Source organism: Balearica regulorum, chromosome W (assembly GCF_011004875.1).
Source record: "Balearica regulorum gibbericeps isolate bBalReg1 chromosome W, bBalReg1.pri, whole genome shotgun sequence".
NCBI classification, from domain to species: domain Eukaryota; kingdom Metazoa; phylum Chordata; class Aves; order Gruiformes; family Gruidae; genus Balearica; species Balearica regulorum.
The window spans coordinates 4,626,418-4,646,062 of NC_046219.1; the positions used below are offsets into that span (position 1 = coordinate 4,626,418).

At 42.2% G+C, this 19,645-nt stretch overlaps 1 protein-coding gene across 1 annotated transcript in view; it reads left to right on the forward strand.

Moving 5' to 3' along the window:
• Nucleotides 1-407: 407 nt before the first annotated feature.
• LOC142599210 (CDC42 small effector protein 2-like) overlaps nt 408-19,645 on the forward strand; it is a 77,332-nt gene continuing 58,094 nt past the window's right edge. The window contains exons 1-3 of the mRNA XM_075739144.1: nt 408-1,136; nt 15,199-15,301; nt 15,627-15,702. The gene's annotated coding sequence lies outside the window, so the exon portion shown is untranslated. The remainder of the gene's footprint in view (nt 1,137-15,198; nt 15,302-15,626; nt 15,703-19,645) is intronic.

A 19,645-nucleotide genomic window follows, 5' to 3' on the forward strand; every position in this document is an offset into this window, starting at 1 on the left:
CTAACAAAGCAAAGGTAAGCTGACTCCCTCCTCTCCTTCCTCCAGATTCTTCTCTCCGTTGACTTCAGGAGGAACCTGGAATGCTGGCTTCATGCAGCTCCCTAACTTTATGGACCTGAAAGGAGAAGAGAGGAATCCTACTCAGGGAGAAGGATTCTCCTCCTGGCTGGACATGAAAAGCTCTCTAGTGGACAGGGAGAGTTTGTCCCCAGGATAGTCCCATGGCACTAGTTAAAGTCTGATTTCCCAGGTGGTTCAAATGCCCTGTTAAAATGATTTTGGAAAACACTTGTATAACAGGATGAGGCAGATGTGAGGGAGCTCTAGGAGTGCCTTGTTGAACCAGGGCCCATGGTGATGAGAGCCATGTAGGAGGAACGTACCCCATATAACTGAACACAGCTAGAAAGGACCTGCCAGGCCTGCTCCCACTGGCTGCCCCACCCCGTCGCCCCGGGCTGGCAGCGAGGGACTGCAGAAACAACGATATTCCCCAAGCCGCGTCAGGCTATGCTGGGCTGTGAGGCCCACAGACCCTGTGGCCGCCCTCCAGTGGGGCTCCTGTAGCGCCTAGGGGGCGCCGCGGCACCAGCTGTATCACTAGACCCTGACGCTGCAGCCATGTTCGGCGGCAATTTGAAAGTGCGGCGGCGGAGCGGGTTGTATATAAGGGCTGACAGGTTAGATCAACTGCTTTAGTTGCTGCTCGGTTTCTTTTGTTCCCTGTCTTCCTCATTGTGCTGAGCCTAGGAGGTAGCGTGGAGCGAGCCGGCCTAGTGGATTCGTTCTCATCGCTGTGCTAGCGCTACTGAGGTCGCCATTTTTACCTCCTCCCCGCCCCAGACACTCCCGGCCAGGCTCGCCGCGGAGGGAAGGCGCTTCGCCGGCGGCAGCAGGCAGTGTTCGGCGCTCAGCTGCAGCAGGGGAATCGGCCGGGAGGGCGAAGAGAGGCTAGTGCCGCTCCTGCCCGTTGCGTGTGACCGCTCGGCCATCACTAGCCTCCTCCACTGATTTCGTCTCCAGCCTCCTCCACCCCTCCCCAGTGCCGTGCGGAGGGAGCACGGGACTCCCGAAAGGAGGGCGAAGAAGGTGTCAGGGAGAGGTGGACAAGGGAGAGACCGCCACTGTGGTCAGCGGTGAGTGATGGGGATAGGGATTTGGGTTCCCCTGCCAGGTCGGTCGGCGGTTTTACCATCCCCTCCTTCCCCAGTGAGCCCGAGGAGCAGCTTCACCGGCCTGTTCGCCATCAAGGGTGCCGCTGAGGCCGGATTGGGCAGGGGGCCGTGGAGCAGGTACCTGCGGCTGGCGGCAAATCGGGCTGCGCCTCGGGCACCGGAACCGGTCGCACCCTTCCCCTGGGCGAGGGGCCCGGGTTTCTGCTAGTTCTCCGCCCGCGGACCGGAGCGGAGCAAGGGGGCAGCCCTAGCAACCTCTCCCCGTGGAGTCTCCGGCCTGCCGGCGGTGGTTTAGGGTGTTAGTGGGTGGTTTGGGTGTTGTGTGTGTGTCTTTTTTTTTTTTTTTTTTTTTTGCTCTTCCGGGGGAGTAGATGGGAGGGCAAAGTGGTGCTTGGAACAGGTTGCTCGGTGGCAGACCTGTGGCAGGTCAAGACTGTGCAGGGACTCTGAGCTCAGCCTGTGCTCAACACAGGGCGTGGTGGCCTGCTGGGGATACTGCAGTGCCTCTCTCCCGAGCAAGAGGCACGAGTGTCTGTTACCGCGACACCCCCAATCTCCCCCCCCCGTATTTTAAAATAATAGTATAGCTTATTGTACAGTGGTGCAAAATGCAGAATGTCACTCTGAAGAAAAATTTCTTGAAGCTACCCATTAAAACCAAGTGTCTAAAGGCCATTGGGGATGTAACAATGATAAACTAATTTTGTATCCAAAGAGCTAAACTCTTATTTTAACATGGTGGTTTGAAATGTGGGGCTTGTCTTTTGGATTAAGCATTTAATTTTTAGTCTGTTACATAGTATATATAACCTCATGCTTTGATCAAAATTATAAATCTTTCATAGGCCCATCAGTTTCAGGGACTTCTAACTCTGAAGTCAGATGTGAAATAGATCATAAGTCTTCTGATCTTGTTTTTGAACTTGGATGAATGGAGTTATCTTTTTACTTTTTTTTGTAAAAATGAGAAACTTTTTAGAAGCAATTTAAACAAAACCCTAAACAGACCTTTCTCACACCCATTCCAAATAGCCTTCCTGTACTGTGATAACTGCTTTAAAAAAAAAATCTAAAAGTAAATATGGTTGTAAAGTTGGGGGGGTTGCTTTAGTTTTATTTCTTTTTTTGTGTGTGTGAAGGATCTTATTTAATGCTCAACGACAGAGTTGTTTTGGTTTTTTAAACTTGAATCAGTGTGTAAGGAACTCCTGTAAATATAAGGTAACAGTATTACAGTTAAAAGATTAATCTGATTAATATTAGTTCAGTGGAGGTGTGGATCTGTTTCTGAAAGCTGCATTTTTTACTTTGTCAAAACATAGATACAATTTTGAAAGACAAAATAAGTGAATTTCTGTTGTAATGATTAGTGTAGGTTTTTGGGGGGAGAAAGGGAATATTGAAGATGAAATTACAGAAAGTGATCTTGCAAATGCCTATGACTATTAATGAATTAAATAGCAATTCAAATAAGCACTGAGGTCCTTTACTGTGTATAAGTTCTAGTATGTTGTATTGGGTACATGGCAAAGTTTTGGTAGTGGGGGGAGGGCAGGGGTGGCTTCTGTAAGAAGACATCAGGAGTTGCCCCCATGTCAGACAGACAGTTTAAGCCAGCTCCAAAACAGACCCACCACTGGCCAAAGTTGAGTCAATGAGCAACTTAGGTAGTGCTTCTGTGATGATATATTTAAGAAAGGGTTAAAAAAAAAACCAACAAGCTGCACAGCAGCTGTGGGAGGAGAGGAGTGAGAGAAACAGCCCTGCAGACACCAGTGAAGGAGGGGGAGGAGGTACTCCAGGTGCCAGAGCAGAGATTCCCCTGCAGCCTATTGAGAAGACTGATGATGCAGGCTGTCCCCCTGCAGCCTGTGGAGGACCCCAGGCTAGAGCAGTTGGATGTGCCCTGAAGGAAGCTGCAGCCTGTGGAGAGCCTACACTGGAGCAGGCTTCTGGCAGAAACTGCAGCCCATAGAGAGGAGCCTGTGCAGGAGCAGGCTTCCTGGTAGGACTTGTGACCCTGTGGGGGACCCATGCTAGAGCAGTCTATTCCTGAAGGACTGCACCCTGTGGAAAGGATCCATACTGGAGCAGTTAGTGAAAAACTGCAGCCTGTGGGAAGGGCTCACGTTGGAGAGGTTTGTGGAGGAGAGTCTTCTGTGGGTGGGACACCATGTTGGAGCAGGGGAAGAATGTGAAGAGGAAGGAGCATCAGAGACAGTGTTATGAACTGACTAACCCCCATTCCTCATTTCCCCTTGTGCTGCTTGGGAAGGGGAGGAGGTAGAAGAGTTGGTATTGAAGAAGTGAAGAGTGGAGGGAAGGTGTCTTCTGGTTTTATTTTTCACTATCCTACTCTTTCAATTAATTTATTGCCAATTAATTGTATCTTCCCCAAGTCAAATCTGTTTTGTCCATGATGGTAATTTTGAGTGTTCTCCCTGTCCTTATCTTGACCCATGAGCTTTTTCATTGTATTTTTTCCCCTGTCCTGCTGAGGAGGGGGAGTGAGAGAACAGCTTGGTGGGTACCTTGCAGACAACCAAGGTCAACCCACCGCACATGGGCATAAATTTAACTGTGTGTGAATATTTACATTGTGCTCTCAAATTTAGTTTCCCCTATTAGCTTGGGTAAGAAACTACAATATGGCTATATTTGCCTGGATAACTAAATTTTTTTTTTGCTAGTGGGCTATTTTTTTTCTGTGTGCTTTCTGCTTTCAAAGAGTGGTGTCCTTTCCAAACAAAGAATCAATTATGCTGTATTCAAGAAACTTTCTGGTGAAGTTTATCTAACTATACCAAAGATACACTACTTCAATATTTCTGATTTATGTATGGTCTGTAACATTTTAATTCATTTGTACATCAGCTGCATGAACACTGAAAGTGTAGTTTGTAGTCCAGAAATGTTGCAGCTGTATTGTACACTACCTTTGATTTAAAGGATGTTTCACTAATAGTTTAGTGAGAACTTAATTTATTTCGCTTTGTTACATGATAGTTTACTTTGAAGCATGCTAGTAATTGTGACCTTGTGAGCATATCAGCTCATGGTGGTTTGTACTGTATCAATCTGAGCAAAGTTTGTGGAGAAGGTGGCTTTTTGCAATAGGGAAAAGAGAAATGTTTTGAACATCCTTTCATGGTTACTTCTGTCCAAAACCAGTTAAGTTGCTTTAGAAACTAGAAGGCAAGAAATTCAGTGTGTTCTGAGTGACTTCCTGCATTTTTTGTGGCTCTTTTTTCCCTAGGTATCAGAGCATTCACTGCACTGATTAATTCGTTACTCAGAGTAGTGACAAGAAATCAGATCAGGTCATATAGAGGTGTTGCAGTAAACAAGAAATGTTAAACATGTCTTTTTTTTTTTTTTTTTCTCCTCCCCAGGAAGAAGCATAATTGACTGATTTACATCTCTCTAAGGAGCTGTGATGTTTATATACAACACCTTTTGACACATACACCATCCCACCCCCAAAAGTGGGGTGTATGGGGTTGTGGTGGGTTATCCTTGGCTAGCTGCCAGAGGCTCAGCCAGATGCTTACATATTCCCCTTCCTCAACAGGATGGGGGAGAAAATAGGATGAAAAAGCTCCTGGGTCAAGACAAAGACAGGGAGATCACTTACCAATTACAGGCAAAATAGACTTGACTTGGGGAAAATTAATTTGATTGCCAATCCAGAGGAGAAAAAGAAAATGACACCTTTCTTCCTTGTATCTGATTTGTGTGGCAAGGTTTTGGTAGCAGGGGGGCTGCAGGGGTGGCTTCTGAGAAGCTGCTAGAAGCCTCCCCCTATGTCTGATAGAGCCAACACCAGCTGGCTCCAAGATGGACCCACCACTGGCCAAGACTGAGCCAATCAGTGCCACTGGTAGCACCTCTCTGATAACATATTTAAGGGGGGAGAGATGGATGGACCCAACAAAACCAAACAGCAGCATTTTGCAGCCAGAGAGAGGAGTGAGAATGTGAGAGGAACAACTCTGCAGACACCAAGGTCAGTGAAGAAGGAGGGGGAGGAGGTGTTCCAGGTGCCAGAGCAGAGATTTCCCCTGCAGCCCATGGAGAAGACCATGGTGAGGCAGGCTGTCCCTCTGCAGCCCATGGAGATTGATGGTGGAGCAGATATCCACACTGGAGCAGGTGGATGCACCCAAAGGAGGCTGTGATGCTGTGGGAAGCCCATGCTGGAGCAAGCTCCTGGCAGGACCTGTGAAGAGAGGAGGCCATGCTGGAGCAGGTTTACTGGCAGGATTTGTGACCCCATGGGGGACCCATGTTGGAGCAGTCTGTTTCTGAAGGACTGTACCCTGTGGAAGAGACCTGTGTTGGAGCAGTTCATGAAGAACTGTAGCCCATGGGAAGGATTCGTGTTGGAGAAGTTCATGGAGGAGTTCATGAGAGGGACCCCATGCTGGAACAGGGGAAGAATGTGAGGAGTCCTCCCCCTGAGGAGGAAGGAGCAGTAGAGATAATGATGTGTGATGAACTGACACAACCCATGTTCCCCTTCCCCCTATGCTGCTCAGGGGGAGGAGATAGAGAAAACTGGGAGTAAAGTTGAGCCTGGGAAGAAGGGAGAGGTGGGTGGGAAGGTGTTTTTAAGATTTGGTTTTATTTCTCATTGCTCTACTCTGATTTGTTTGGTAACAAATTAGATTATTTTTTTCTAAGTTGAGTCTGTTTTGCCTGTGACTGGTGAGTGATCTCTCCCTGTCCTTATCTTAACCCATGAGCCTTTTGTTATTTTTTTTTTTGTCCAACTGAGGAGAAGGATTTATAGAGTGGCTTTGGGCACCTGGCATCCAGCCAGGGTCAACCCACCACATTCCTCCCCTCCCTTCCCTAGGCTCAACTTCACTCCTGACTAATTTAATTCCTCCCTGCTTGCCCCTCAGCAGTACAGGGGGAATAGGGGTTGCTGTCATAGAACTGTAGAATGATTCAAAGCCCCATTCAACCTGACCTTGAACACTTCCAGTGAGGGTGCATCCACAACTTCTCTGGGCAACCTGTTCCAGTGTCTTACCACCCTTGTCATAAAAAAAACCAAAACATGCCACCACCAAAAATCCCCACCACCACCAAAAAAAACCAAAACCAAAAATCCTCTTCCTTATTTCTAGTCTGAATCTACCCTCTTTCAGTTTAAAGCTGTTACCCCTTGTCTTGTCACTACAGGCCCTGGTAAAAACTCTGTCCCCATCTTTCTTATAAGCCCCCTTCAGGTACTGGAAGGCTGCAATAAGGTCTTCCTGGTGCCTTCTCTTCTCTAGCCAGAACAACCCTAACTCTCTCAGCCTTTCAATCTTCTTACTGTATTCTTTTTTTTAAACTAGTATTAAAGGGAGGTCCTGATATCTTACTTTACTTAAATATTTGGAGGTTGAAACTGACAGTCTGGGAGACAGTGGTGCAGGACTGTGCATCTGGGCCATTCCCTGCTGCCTCTTCATGGAGAACGCTGCAACTTTTCCCTCCTCTGCCCTCTTGCAATTGTGTGGCTGCACTTCCCTCTTCAGGTAGCCAAAGTATAGCTGTTTCTTGTCATATGATGTTGACCACGTGGTGGGTGGATGTGCTTTGTCATGTGAAGGAAGAAGGTATTTAAGGCTTGTGGTTCTTCACCACAGTTACTAATTCCTCATCTCATCTTATGAAATATTGAAACATGTTCTTCCCAACTGCTGACAGCAGACTTGGAACAATCTGAAAAAAAAAGATAACAATGCATTATTTTATTTTTTTGTAACTTTTTGTTCTAGCTTAACCCCGGTAGGCAGCTAAGCACCACACAGCTGCTTGCTCACTCTGCCCACAATGGGATGGGGGAGACAATAGGAGGAGCAAAAGCGTGAAAACTCATGGGTTGAGATAAAGACAGTTTAATAGGTAAAGCAAAAGCTGCATGCACAAAGCAAATTAAAGGAATTAATTCACTACTTCCCATTGGCAGGCAGATGGTTAGCCATTTCCAAGAAAGCAGGGCTTCATTACACGTAATGGTTACTTGGGAAGACAAATGCCATAACTCTGAACTTTTCCCCCTTTCCTCCTTCCCCCTAGCTTTTTATTGTTGAGCACAATGTCATATAGTATTGAATATCCCTTTGGTCAGTTAGGGTCAGCTATCCTGGCTGTGTCCCCTCCTGGCTTCTGTACCTCTAGCTACTTGCTGGTTGGGCAGCATGAGAAAGAAGGCCTTGATGCTGTATAAGCACTGTTCAGCAATGGCTAAAACATGGGTGTGTTATCAACACTATTTTGGTCAAAAATCCAAAATGTATCACCATATGCTACTATGAAGAAAATTAACTCTATTCCAGTGTCCTGGTTTTGGCTGAGAGTGTTAATTTTCTGTCTAGTAGCTGGTATAGTGCAGTGTTTTGTGTTTAGTATGAGAATAATGTTGATAACAGGTTTTAGTTGTTGCTAGATAGTTGTAGCATCTACACTAAGTCAAGGACTTCTCAGTTTCTCACACCCTGCCAGGTGCACAAGAAGCTGGGAGAGCATAGCCAGGACAGCTGACCCAGACTGACCAAAGGGATATTCCCTACCATGTAATGTCATGCTCTGTATATAACTGGGGAAGCTAGCTGGGAGGCAGATTTGCTGTTCTGAAATAGACTGGACATCAGGTGGTTGTTTTTTCCCTTCTGCATGTGGTGAGCAATTGCATTTGTACATCACTCTTATATTATTTTAAAAAATTATTACTACTATTTTTTTTCTTCTTTTGTTATCCTATTAAACTATATTTATCTCAACCTATGAGTGTGTGGTGGGTTGACCCTGGCTGGGGGCCAGGTGCCCACCAGAGCCACTCTATCACTCCCCTCTTCAGCAAGGCAGGGAGGGGAGAAAGGAAGATGGAGAAAAACAACCCCAAACTCGTGGGTCGAGATAAAGGCAGTTTAATGTAGCTAAAGCAAAAAGCCGCGCGCGGAAGCAAAGCAAAAAGCAAAGATTGTTCTCTACTTCCCATCAGCAGGCGATGTCCGGCCACTTCCTGGGAAGTAGGGCTTCAGTATGCGTGCCCCTTACTCTGGAAGACAAACATTGTAAAAAAAAAAAAAAAAAAAAAAAAACAAACAATGAATGCCCCCGCCCTGTTCCTCCCCCTATTCTCAGTTTCTTATTGCTGAGCATGATGTCATATGGTATGGAATATCCCTTTGGTCCGTTTGGGTCAGCTGTCCTGGCTGTGTCCCCTCCCAAGATCTTGCCCACCCCCAGCCTGCTGCTGGGGAAAAAGAAATGTTGGAAAGACAGCCTTGAGGTGTGCTGGCACTGCTCAGTAGTAGCCAAAACACTGGTGTGTTATCAACACCTTGCTAGCTACCAATACACAGCACAGCACCATGAGGGCTGCTGTGGGGAGAATTAACTCCATCTCAGCCAGACCCAATACAGAGTATTTTCCCATTTACCTCTTCATTCCCTTTGGGAGAGGGAGAGGAGCGAGCAAGCAGCTGCATGGTGCTTAGTTACCAGCTGGGTTTAAACTGGGATACCCATCCAAAAACAGTACACTTTTCTATTCTAGTATCACTACATATTGCTTCATGTACTAAAGGTATAGAGTATTGGGTGGTGGTGGGGAGGTAGGTGGAAAAAAACTTTCTTTTCTCTTTTCTGGAGATAGTGTAAAAATGGTAGTGAATTTTGGGAGAGAAATGCTTTTATAGTAACAAACAAGTTGAGTTTATTGAGGAAACCCTTATTCCATTCATTTCTGGAACTGAAAGCTTCTGCAACACTTCTACAATACAGTCTTGCTGCCAGAAGCGCTAGCCTAAAATGTTAGCAGACTGCATTTGTGGTTATGTTTGTTTCTGGATACCCTGGCTTCTCTATGGTGGTATCTTTAAAATCTGAAATGTCTTTTCTATTACCTTGGTTTTGTACTGTATGGTTTTCATATTTGTTTCATGGACTGTCTTTTCTCTGCAAGATTTTCATGGTTTTAGCTTCCTGAAAGTAAGGAAGTGTTCAGATTTTATACACCATGTTTGTGTAACTTAAGTATGACTATTTAATTTTCAATGTAATAATTCAGGAAGTTGGAGCAAGGGTAAAAGAGTAGTTAGTTCACTTATTTAATTAAAATTGAATGTGCTCTGCATAATTTAAGGCCAAAGGAAAAAAAAATTAACATAACACGTTGATTGTTAACATCTCTAATGAATGACTTCTGGTATGTGGGTGTGGGTTTTTTTTTACTTAAGCAACTATTTTTCTACCTGCAACTCTCGAGTTCTGGTTATTACAATAATCTTGTAGAATAACTCTTTGGAGTAACACAAATGCAAAACTGTGCTCTTCTGTTACTCCATTTCGGATGCCTATTTGTACAAATACTTATTAATTTTTCATTACTGCTACCTCTTGTACCAAATATGTTTATATTAGGCTGTCTTTCACTTCATTGTTAAACCTGGGTCAAACAAATCACTGGGGTGCAGCTGGGTTGTACGACTAACTCATTCAGCTTGAATATTTTGTTTGCATTTTGAAGTAGAACACAGCTGATCCAGACTGAACAATATCAATGCCACAGTGTCACATTTGCCATCATTTTTCACAGTAAAGTGCAACATGAGAAACAAAGCCACTGAGCCTTTGTGCCGGCAGAAGCCATAAAGTAGAAGAAAGCTAGAAAAGGAAGTTCATCAATAAGAAAATTACAATAATGGAAACCATCTTTCTTTATACCTGTCTGTCTATATGAAGAGTGTATTATCCAAAAAGTAGGATAGGAGAGTGCTTCAGGGAAATTGGTTGATTGTCTAAATTAGACACTTTAACTGGTTTGTTCTCCTGCTGTGTAATGGGAAAGTGAATGAAAATGAGGCTCACAAAGAAGTGATGCTAGGGAGCGTAACTAGAGCTACATCTGCATCATATTCAGTTAGTCTGAAATATTGAATATACCCTCTGAGAGATCTTCAATTTTTGAGGTTTTATATTTAGACTTCTAAGTAGATGTAGAATGTACTTTGTAATGATACTTATAAGTATCTCTAATAGGTGGGAAAGTTCTGTCCTATAATGCTTTTTCTTTCTGAATGTAAGGTCATATGCCACAATCTTTCTCTTAAATTGGCTAAGTTTATGTACAGTGTGAAACATGACATCCTGAAAAAAACATGTACATGTTTCCTGCTCTTTTTTCCCCTGGCGTTCTTTGCAATCATATTTTTGTGTCTTACGTTTGATTTTTATGAAGGAAAGAAAAAAAAGTCTGCCATTTTGTAATCAAGCCACAAAAGTTTGGGAAGCCTAAGAGTAATTCTGGCTTCTACTACCATGAATAATCACATGTCCACAAAAAATGCCTCAAGCCCATGTGGTGTGTAATGCTCAGGACAAAGTGTCATCTGCAATTAGAATGCTGAAGAAGAATGGCCAGAGACTACTTCAATGCTGACATCCCCTTTCCCAGGAGAGAAATAGTCCTTGATGTGAATTGTTTAGTGCTTGCATCCAACTACTGATACTAGGACTCTCACTTGCTCCAGTAACTGATATCACAGGCCTAGGGCTCCTACACCCTCAGTCTGACTCCAGTTGCTGGCCCCATATCCACTTGCGGCGGTCCCCCCAGTAGCTGACACCTAGTCCTTGCAGCACACAAACGCATGGGATAGAGTGAGATTATGCAGAGAGATAGTAAAGAAAGGATTTAATAAGATATGAGAAGATAGGACAGGCTGTGGTGATCGGGCACAAGACTCAGCCAGACAAGCATATTGACCAGCCTTATTTTAAATATACAGGTCCCTTTTATACTCATTTCTTTCTATTCCTCCTTTGTTCCTCCCTAATCTCCCTTCCCCTGCACATTTCCTCATCAATTTGCATAGTTCCATCCACTTCCTCCCAACATCCTGGACCCTCAGATTTGCATCCTTATCAGTTGCAAAGTCTTGGTTTGGATGCAGTTTCTTGATAGCCCATCAATTAGCATGATTCATGAGGTTTGTTTCTTGTCTTTGTTATGCTTCCTGTTAGGTTTGTGTATTCTGTATATTTTGTTTCTGGATTCCCCCTTTTTCTTAGTATCTTAGTTTGACAAGGTTTTCGATTAGATAATTTACTGAAATAAACATTCCCACATACCCTTATTGATTAGTGTGACTGACTAGGTTTGGTTCTCGGCACTGCCTCCCCTTACCGTTTGTCAATCATGTTTGTGTTTCTGTATGTTCTTGTTTATGGCTTCCCCCTTTTCTTATTATCCCTTTTTGCATTGTAAAGGTTCTTGACCAGATACCCTTAAAGGAGCAGACACTCTTCTTCCACATACCCTTATGTTGCATAGCCTGCTTCTCAGAAATCTGACAGGCTTTGAGGGAAGTTGGGTACTTGGCACTTATGTTTTGAGAAGCTTCTGTCATAAGGCTCCTAACTCTAAATGCCACAAGAGACTGGATCATAGACGGACACCTTCTTTGACTCGGAATGACCTATGGTAATTGCATGCAATTTTGTAAGGCCACAGGATTCCTTGTGCAACCGTTCATATGTAAATAGTCGTGATTGAGTGACTGGGATTGTTCAAGTACTTTCTAGTGGGTGTGTGTGGGAATGCTCTATTCTCACTATGTGCACTCTGAGAAAAAGATAATGAAACCATTTATGCCCCTCTCCAAAGACTTGTTTCAACAGAAGTTGGCCATGCAGCTGTAACCCTAGCAACAAGGCCTTGAGGAAAAGAATTAGGGCAGCTTTCCAAAAGAGAGAATCTCCACATTTGGAGATGAGCAAATGAAACTGGTAGCATGGTACTTAGAACTTAAAGGAAGTATAGAAGAACCTATGCACCTGGGTTTGTTTCTAGGTTTATTTTTGGAATTGTAACACTTGAACTGAAATCCTAATTTTTAAAATATTTTTTTTAAATAGGTAAATCAATGGCTTAAGACTTGGCAAGGTCTTTATTGTCATTACATTTAACTGTATCCTAATTTCTAGTATTGAACATAACACTGTAAGTATGTTCTTATAAAAAACAGTAAAAATCCTTAATTTTTTTTGCAACTTTACAGAGTCTTCACTTGAGAGTGTATTTGCTGAAGCATTCATAGTGCTGTTTGATACAGTACATAATTCATTGTCACCAGTTTAATAATATTCAGGAATTCAGTCAGAACTGATTTTTGTGGTATGGATGCACATTTCAGTGCATTTCAGAAACAGTGGTTTGAGAAACTAATTTCTTGTAAAAATTCACAGGACTGAAAGATTTATATTGCTGCTTATAAAGGGGTTATACTTATTGTAACAGATGTTTTCTAGAGAAATTAACCATAAATGTTTCATGTGTAAGGTGTGGCAATCTGATCTATTTGCATGGGAAGTACTGAATGAGTCGAGGGTAACACTGCTGATGTGACTGCTGTGGAAAGTGATTCATCAACAACAGTTCTCACTGCATGTTTGGAAGAGAAGGGATGTTTGTTTGAGAGAGACCAAAAAATGAATACCTTAGATAACATGATCTGTGACTGAGTAGCAGACAAAGAGGGCTTTGGGGAAGTAACTGCTTATTGTATGTGAAAGGACAGCAGCAATATCTGGCCTTCACGCTGAACCTGACATGAGCCATCACTTCTGCTTTCTTAGGAGAAATCTTAACATCTTATATTGTTTGAGCAAGATTTACTGGAGCTTGATTGTAGATGGGATCAGTTATTAATTTATTGTTTGGGTTTTTTTTCTCTTTTTACCTCAGCTTGCTCTGTATTAAGACTGCAATGAAAGAGGACTGAAGGTAGAGGTTGAGAAGAATGTGTTCCCTCACAAGGTGTATTTGTTGACTTGCTATTAAAGTGCACAGGGAAGTCTGACACCTTGAGTTTCAAATTACATAATTGTCAGGTAGTATTTTTGTAATGGGTAGGAAAAAAAAAGAGAATTCTTTTGGGCTGGGTTGAGATTTGAGTCTGAACTTAAATATTAGATTTAATAACTGTATCTTGCACTCTTTGCAAAAGTTGCTAGTGAAAGCAAAGTTATGAATTTAAAGAGCTTGAAATCCCCTTTAACAGCACTTTCTTTTAATTGGGAAAGAACAACCCTGATGAAAAAACATGTTAAAGAGCAACTATGACACTGATCTAAATGCATGCTTCTTACACCTTAATCTTAACTTTGTTGTGGTTTAACCCCAGCCAGCAACTAAGTACTACACAGCTGCTCACTCACTCCTCCCTGGCGGGATGGGGGAGAGAATCGGAAGAGTGAAAGTGAGAAAACACATGTGTTGAGATAAAGATGGTTTAATAAGTAAATCAAAAGCCACACATGCAAGCAAAGCAAAGCAAGGAATTCATTCACTACTTCCCATTGGCAGGCAGGTTCAGCCACTTCCAGGAAAGCAGGACTCCATCATGCATAACAGTTACTTGGGAAGACAAATGCCATAACTCCGAACATCCCCCTCTTCCTTCTTCTTCCCCCAGCTTTATATGCTGAGCATGATGTCATATGGTATGGAATATCCCTTTGGTCAGCTGGGGTCAACTGTCCTGGCTGTGTCTCCTCCCAACTTATTGTGCACCCCTAGACTACTCACTCATGGGGCGGTGTGAGAAGCAGAAAAGGGTTTGACTCTGTGGAAGTTCTGCTCAACAATAATGAAAACATGTCTATATTATCAACATTGTTTTGAGCACGAATCCAAAACATAGCCCCGTACTAGCTGCTATGAAGAAAATTAACTCTATCGCAGCCAAAACCAGCACAACTTTTAGGTAAAAATTGATATCCCGGGCAGAGGAATTTGTTTGCGTGTTAGGTTTTTTTTGTGTGGTGTTTTTTTTCTCTGTGTGTGTCATTCCCCCCTCCTTGAATCAGCTGACAAAGAAATCCTGTGTATATTTGGAAACAAGCAGTTTTGTGGCATTAGGAGATTATCTCCTCATTTAAAATAGGAAAACATTGCATAGTAAACTGAATTGTCACATTACAACTGTTTGACAATTTAGTCAAAGTAGTTGCTGCTCACTTTTCATTTGAGTTGATTTAAGCCGGTTCTGCAGGGAGCCTTGATTATACCCTCTAGCAAAACCTTTGTGACTCATCTCCAGACCTTTAATTGGAAAGGATTATACAAATGAAATATTATGATGTTATTAAATTATTTACAAAAAACAGAAATAAGAGAAATGTTAAGGTAGCACAGACTTTTTTTTTTTTTTAGCAGAGAGGATTTCACTGAATTTTACAGCCTAAATTTTCAGTAATTATGGAATTTCCCAGCAGTTCTGTAGTGTGCAGAAAGGCTCACCAGAAAATTGTAAAGGTCAGCATGCAGACATTTGTTAAATCTATATACTTGAAAGCAATTACAATCTCTTTAAATGTGACTGCAAAATTCTAGGAGCTCAAGGTAACTGGGGAAAGGGGTAAAAGTGCCCATAGGACCTGAGGAAACAGTGCATCTTCTCTCAAAGTTAAAAAATGTGCAGTTTTATGTCTTTTAGAAAATCAGAATGCTAGTTTGAACTATCTTTATCTTTCTAAAACTTTTGTCTGTTTCTTAGTCATTTGCCACAGGAAACTGTTTCTAAGAGGAGATGAGGCTGTTGTGCTGCTTATTGCTTAGGATCTCCAAATCACTGTGATCCCTGCAAATGACAAAGTCTCGCTGTGTTTAAATGAGACCCCCACTGTGTTTAAATGAGACTATGCTTGTATGTTAAAGTGAAATATGTTCCAGACCATGCTTATGTTTTAAAGTGAAATATGTACTAGGATGATCCTTCTGAATAGCTAATATATATTTATCTTGTGGTCTAGGGAATCAAGTACTTGCCAAAACAAATAACTCTACTGAGTTTACCTGTCAAAAGAATAGAATAAGACACTAGGCCATGGAGAACACCTTAGGTGATATTGGCAAAGCAATTTGCCAAGCTTAAACTGGGAAGCATCTGATGTTAAATCCATCATGATCTATACCTTGTAATTCATTTCACTGTGTTGTCTGTGGCTTGTTCTGCAGTTCATCAGTGTAGTTTACAAAAGTCTTGGATGAACCTGAGGATACTTCCTGATGTAAAGAGCTGCAATGGTTGCTGCTGCCATTTTCCTTATAGCTTCATTGTGTAAGTAACAAAAAGATTACTCATTGTGATGGCTGTCTGGAAAACTTCTGTAGCTGATCTTGAAAAAGAAACTTGCATTTCTCTGTTTCAAGTAAACAAATGGTTTTGAGTGATGTGAGAAACACTTGAGTCTTCATGCTTATATTTATAGAGAATCTTGTTTGGTGTGGCAGCAGCATTCTTTTCATATTGAGGAAACATAAGTATCGCATTTCATATATCTGTGTTATTCAGGACCTTTTAAGTTTATCAACAGAAGTACTGTATGTCTAATGATTGTTTTGGCATGAGAAATACCATGCTCACAGCATTGTTTATTTTTCAGGCTTCCTTAGGTTTTTGGCTGCCTGCCTTTAGGACAGAAGATTGAAGAGGTGGAGAGAAGCAACCAGTATTTTGATGTGTGTGTTTTAGTTTTGTTTCTCTTCCTTACCTGTTTGCAAGTAGATAACTGTTGTGGTTTAACCTGGCAGGCAGCTAAAACAACCACACAACTGTTCGCTTGCTCCCCCCCAGTGTGATGGGGGAGAGAATTGAAAATGAAAAAAACCCAACAAACTCATGGGTTGAGATAAAGACAGTGTAATAGGACAGAAAAGGATAATAATATACAAAACAAGTGATGAACAGCACAATTTCTTACCACCCAAAGTTGATGCTTCGCAAGACTCCAAGCTGACCCGCCTCCTGGCTCACCCCCCAGTTATATATGGAACATGGCGTCATATGGTATGGAATATCCCTTTGGTCAGTTTGGGTTAGCTGTCCTGGCTGTGTCCCCTCCCAGCTTCTTGGGCGAACCCCGCCTTCTAATTGGCAGGGCAGTATGAGAAGCTGAAAAGTCCTTGACTGCTTGGCAACAACTAAAAACATTAGTGTGTTATCAACATTATTCTCATCCTATATCCAAAACACAGCACTATACTAGCTGCAAGGAAGAAAATTAACTCTATCTCTGCCAAAACCAGGACAGTAACTTGGTGTATGAGAGATTGCTTGGAGATAATATGCCTCTGATTTGTACCACACTTGTTGATGTCTTGTGATATTTCTTTGGGAATTAGTAATTGGGATCACAGCAACACATTAGTGTGTTGCCAGAGGTGCCAAGTACCTTGCCAATCTTGTACTGAAGTTTGTAAAGCTGTTGATAGCCAGCTTGCAGTCATTCTGGTTACACCAGCTTCAGTTTCTCCCAATAATGACAATTTATTTGCTAGGATTTCAATTAGCAAATGAATTAAATATTCCTGTTCCTGTACCAATTCCACCCAACAAAGTTTGGATGATATATCTTTTAGCTCTATGTCCTATTGGTCTATGATTTTGTATCCATCAATCATAGAGAGGGTCACTATAAACAACACAATGGTGTTTATGGAAAAATTGCCATATATTATTATGGTGTTCTCATTGTTTACAGTTAGAGTGTAATTCTTATGAGTCACTAAGATATGATTAGTTTCCTTACATGTCTATAGTACCCATTTCATTTTATTGTTAAAACCATTTGCGGTTTCCCATCCAGTGTTATCACATATAGTTAAATTCAGATTAACTTTAGGTCTTAGAGTTAGTGTAACATTATTACCTGTTCTTGATCTCATGCTAATACAGATGGTATTCCTCCTATAACTGTGGTTTCAAAGATGGTTTGTGACTGTGTCAAGGTTTAACCTGGCAGGCAGCTAAAACAACCACACAGCGGTTTGCACATTCCCCCCCACAGTGGGATGGAGGAGACAATTGGAAAAAAAAGGTAAAACTCAGGGATTGAGATAAAGACAGTTTAATAGGACAGAAAAGGAGGAGAATAATAATAATGATAAAAGAATATACAAAACAAGTGATGCACAGCACAATTGCTCACCAACCGCAGACCACCAATGCCCAGCTCATTCCCAAGCTGCGGTCCCAGCCCCCAGCCAGCTTCCTCCAAGTTATATACAGAGCATGATGTCATATGATATGGAATATCCCTTTGGCCAGTTTGGGTCAGCTGTCTTGGCCATGTCCCCTCGCAGCTTCTTGTGCACCACCAGCCTCCTCGCTGGCGGAGCAGTATGAGAAGCTGTTAAGTCCTTGACTTGGTGTCAACATTGCTTGACAACAACTAAAAACATCAGTGTGTTATCAACATTATTCTCATCCTAAATCCAAAACACAGCACTATACCAGCTGCTAGGAAGAAAATTGACTCTATCCCAGCCGAAACCAGGACAGATTGATGTTCAACACCTGAATTGTTCCATGGGCCACATGAAAAGGCAGATCCTGTTAGATACAGGTTTAGGGTGTATGTTCCCCTTATTGCTGTTCCTACGGTAATAAGGTAACACTGCATTTTCCTGTAAGAGAAGACACCTAGGTCTTGGACATAATCCAAGCCTCAGTTATGGTTAACTTGCTCCCCTTACTGTCTACAGCATGCCATACTCCTTTTCTATAACAACAGAGTCACCCAGATCCATCCCTGAGTTGGGTGTTTAACAACCACCTCATTTCCAGGACTTAGGGTTTCATCTCTGTTTTAACAGGAATTTGTGCAGCCATTGACACGAATCACTTATCTATGAGCCTTCCCATGGGGATTTGTTGCTTATTTAGCTGACTTACAACTTCTCACAAATGGGATCCTCACTTAGAAGCATTAATAGATTTACTCTTGTGTAGTTGTTGTTTTAGTAGTCCATTCTACCTTTCTACTGTCCCATTACTTTGAGGTTGATATGGTAGGTGGAAAGTCCATTGTACTCAATTTGAAGCACACCAAGTTTGCACTTCTTTATTTTTAAAATGTGATCCATTATCAATTTTTATTTCTCTGGGCAAGGGAAAAGTGGCAAAAAATTGGTTTAAACCAGCAATGGTTGTTAGACCAATTGCAGCCTAGGTGGAGTTATATGTTCCCTATACCACTAACTATTTGTACTCCTGTTTCCAGCCTTCAGGTGTTTGCTTTAAAGAATCAATACAATCTACTTGCCAGGTTTCCCAGAGTAGTTTACCTTCCCTGATATTGACAAACTGTTGTCCTTTTGACATGTACTATACCATTGTTTGACAAAAATGTAATGAGTCTACATTTTGTTTTGCCAGACCTTTTGTCACAGGCCATCCTCTCCTTGCAGCCTGTTGAAACAAATCATAACTCCCAGTGTGTCCTAGCCATTCCTGTAACCACTTACCTAACCATTCTGAGGCAGAATTTTGTAATACATTTTTTCTAGCCAAATGATAAGCCATCTGATTCCACTTTGCCTCAGGGTTTTTATGTTTTTGGTGGGCAGATACATGCCCTATGGATATGTTCTTAGATTGACCTATATGATAAATCTTTTTCCAATGTATTTTCCCTCATGTGTCTCTACCATTTACTTGCCAATTGTTTTTCACCCTATGCTCTAGCCACTGAGTGGCACCGGCCCACAAAACATATGAGTCCGTATAGACACAAGTGACTCCTTGCTTCAGGGCCATTTCCAAAGCTCTGAGCTCTGCTAGTTGGGCCAAGCCATCGATTTCATCTATGAAAGCTTTTCTGGTCTCTACCATTATAGCTGCAGCTTTACCTCTCTATAGTTTCCCCATTTGCTTGGCACTCCCATCTGTGTACCAAACTCTTCTTGTCTTGCTGTCCCAGGTTGAGGCATCAGTTATCAGGGAGGAGGGCAAATGGGAGTATTCAATAGGCATCGCAATTCACTCTATACTCTCTGATAATTTGTTTTCTGTATTCATCCCATCACTTGTCACTCAGTCATGTATAGACAAAGCCCATGGCTGCACAGTAGTTTTCTGTGCTACCCTAAGGGTAATGGCTTACCAGCTAAAATTGCTTTTAAAAAAGGAATAGGCACACATAGCTTGATTTCCCTTTCTTGAGTCTGCTTTTTTCTTCAGCAAATCATAGAGGTCTCACTAGATACTGAATCCAGGAATATGTGACCTTCAAAACCCAAAAGTTCCTAATAAAGTTTGCAATTCTTTTTTATCAGAAGGTGCCAGAATGCTTTGTATCTCTTCTAATGTAGATTCTGATACAGTTTTCTATCCTCCTATCCATCAGGAACCTAAAAATGTAACCTCTTGACTTGGTCCTTGCCATTTTGAGTTGGGAATGCTAAGATTTAGTTCTTGTAAATGCCGGACAATAGTGTTCACACTTTGGCAAACCATTTCCTATTCTGGTCCTCTGATTAGAATATCATCTATATATTCTAAAATTGTTACCTCAGGTGGGAGGATGATTGATTCTAGTTCTTTAGCTAACATGGCATGAGCAATTGTGGGGCTATGTTTAAAACCTTGTAAAATCAAACTTTGGTTTGTCTTGCTCTTGTA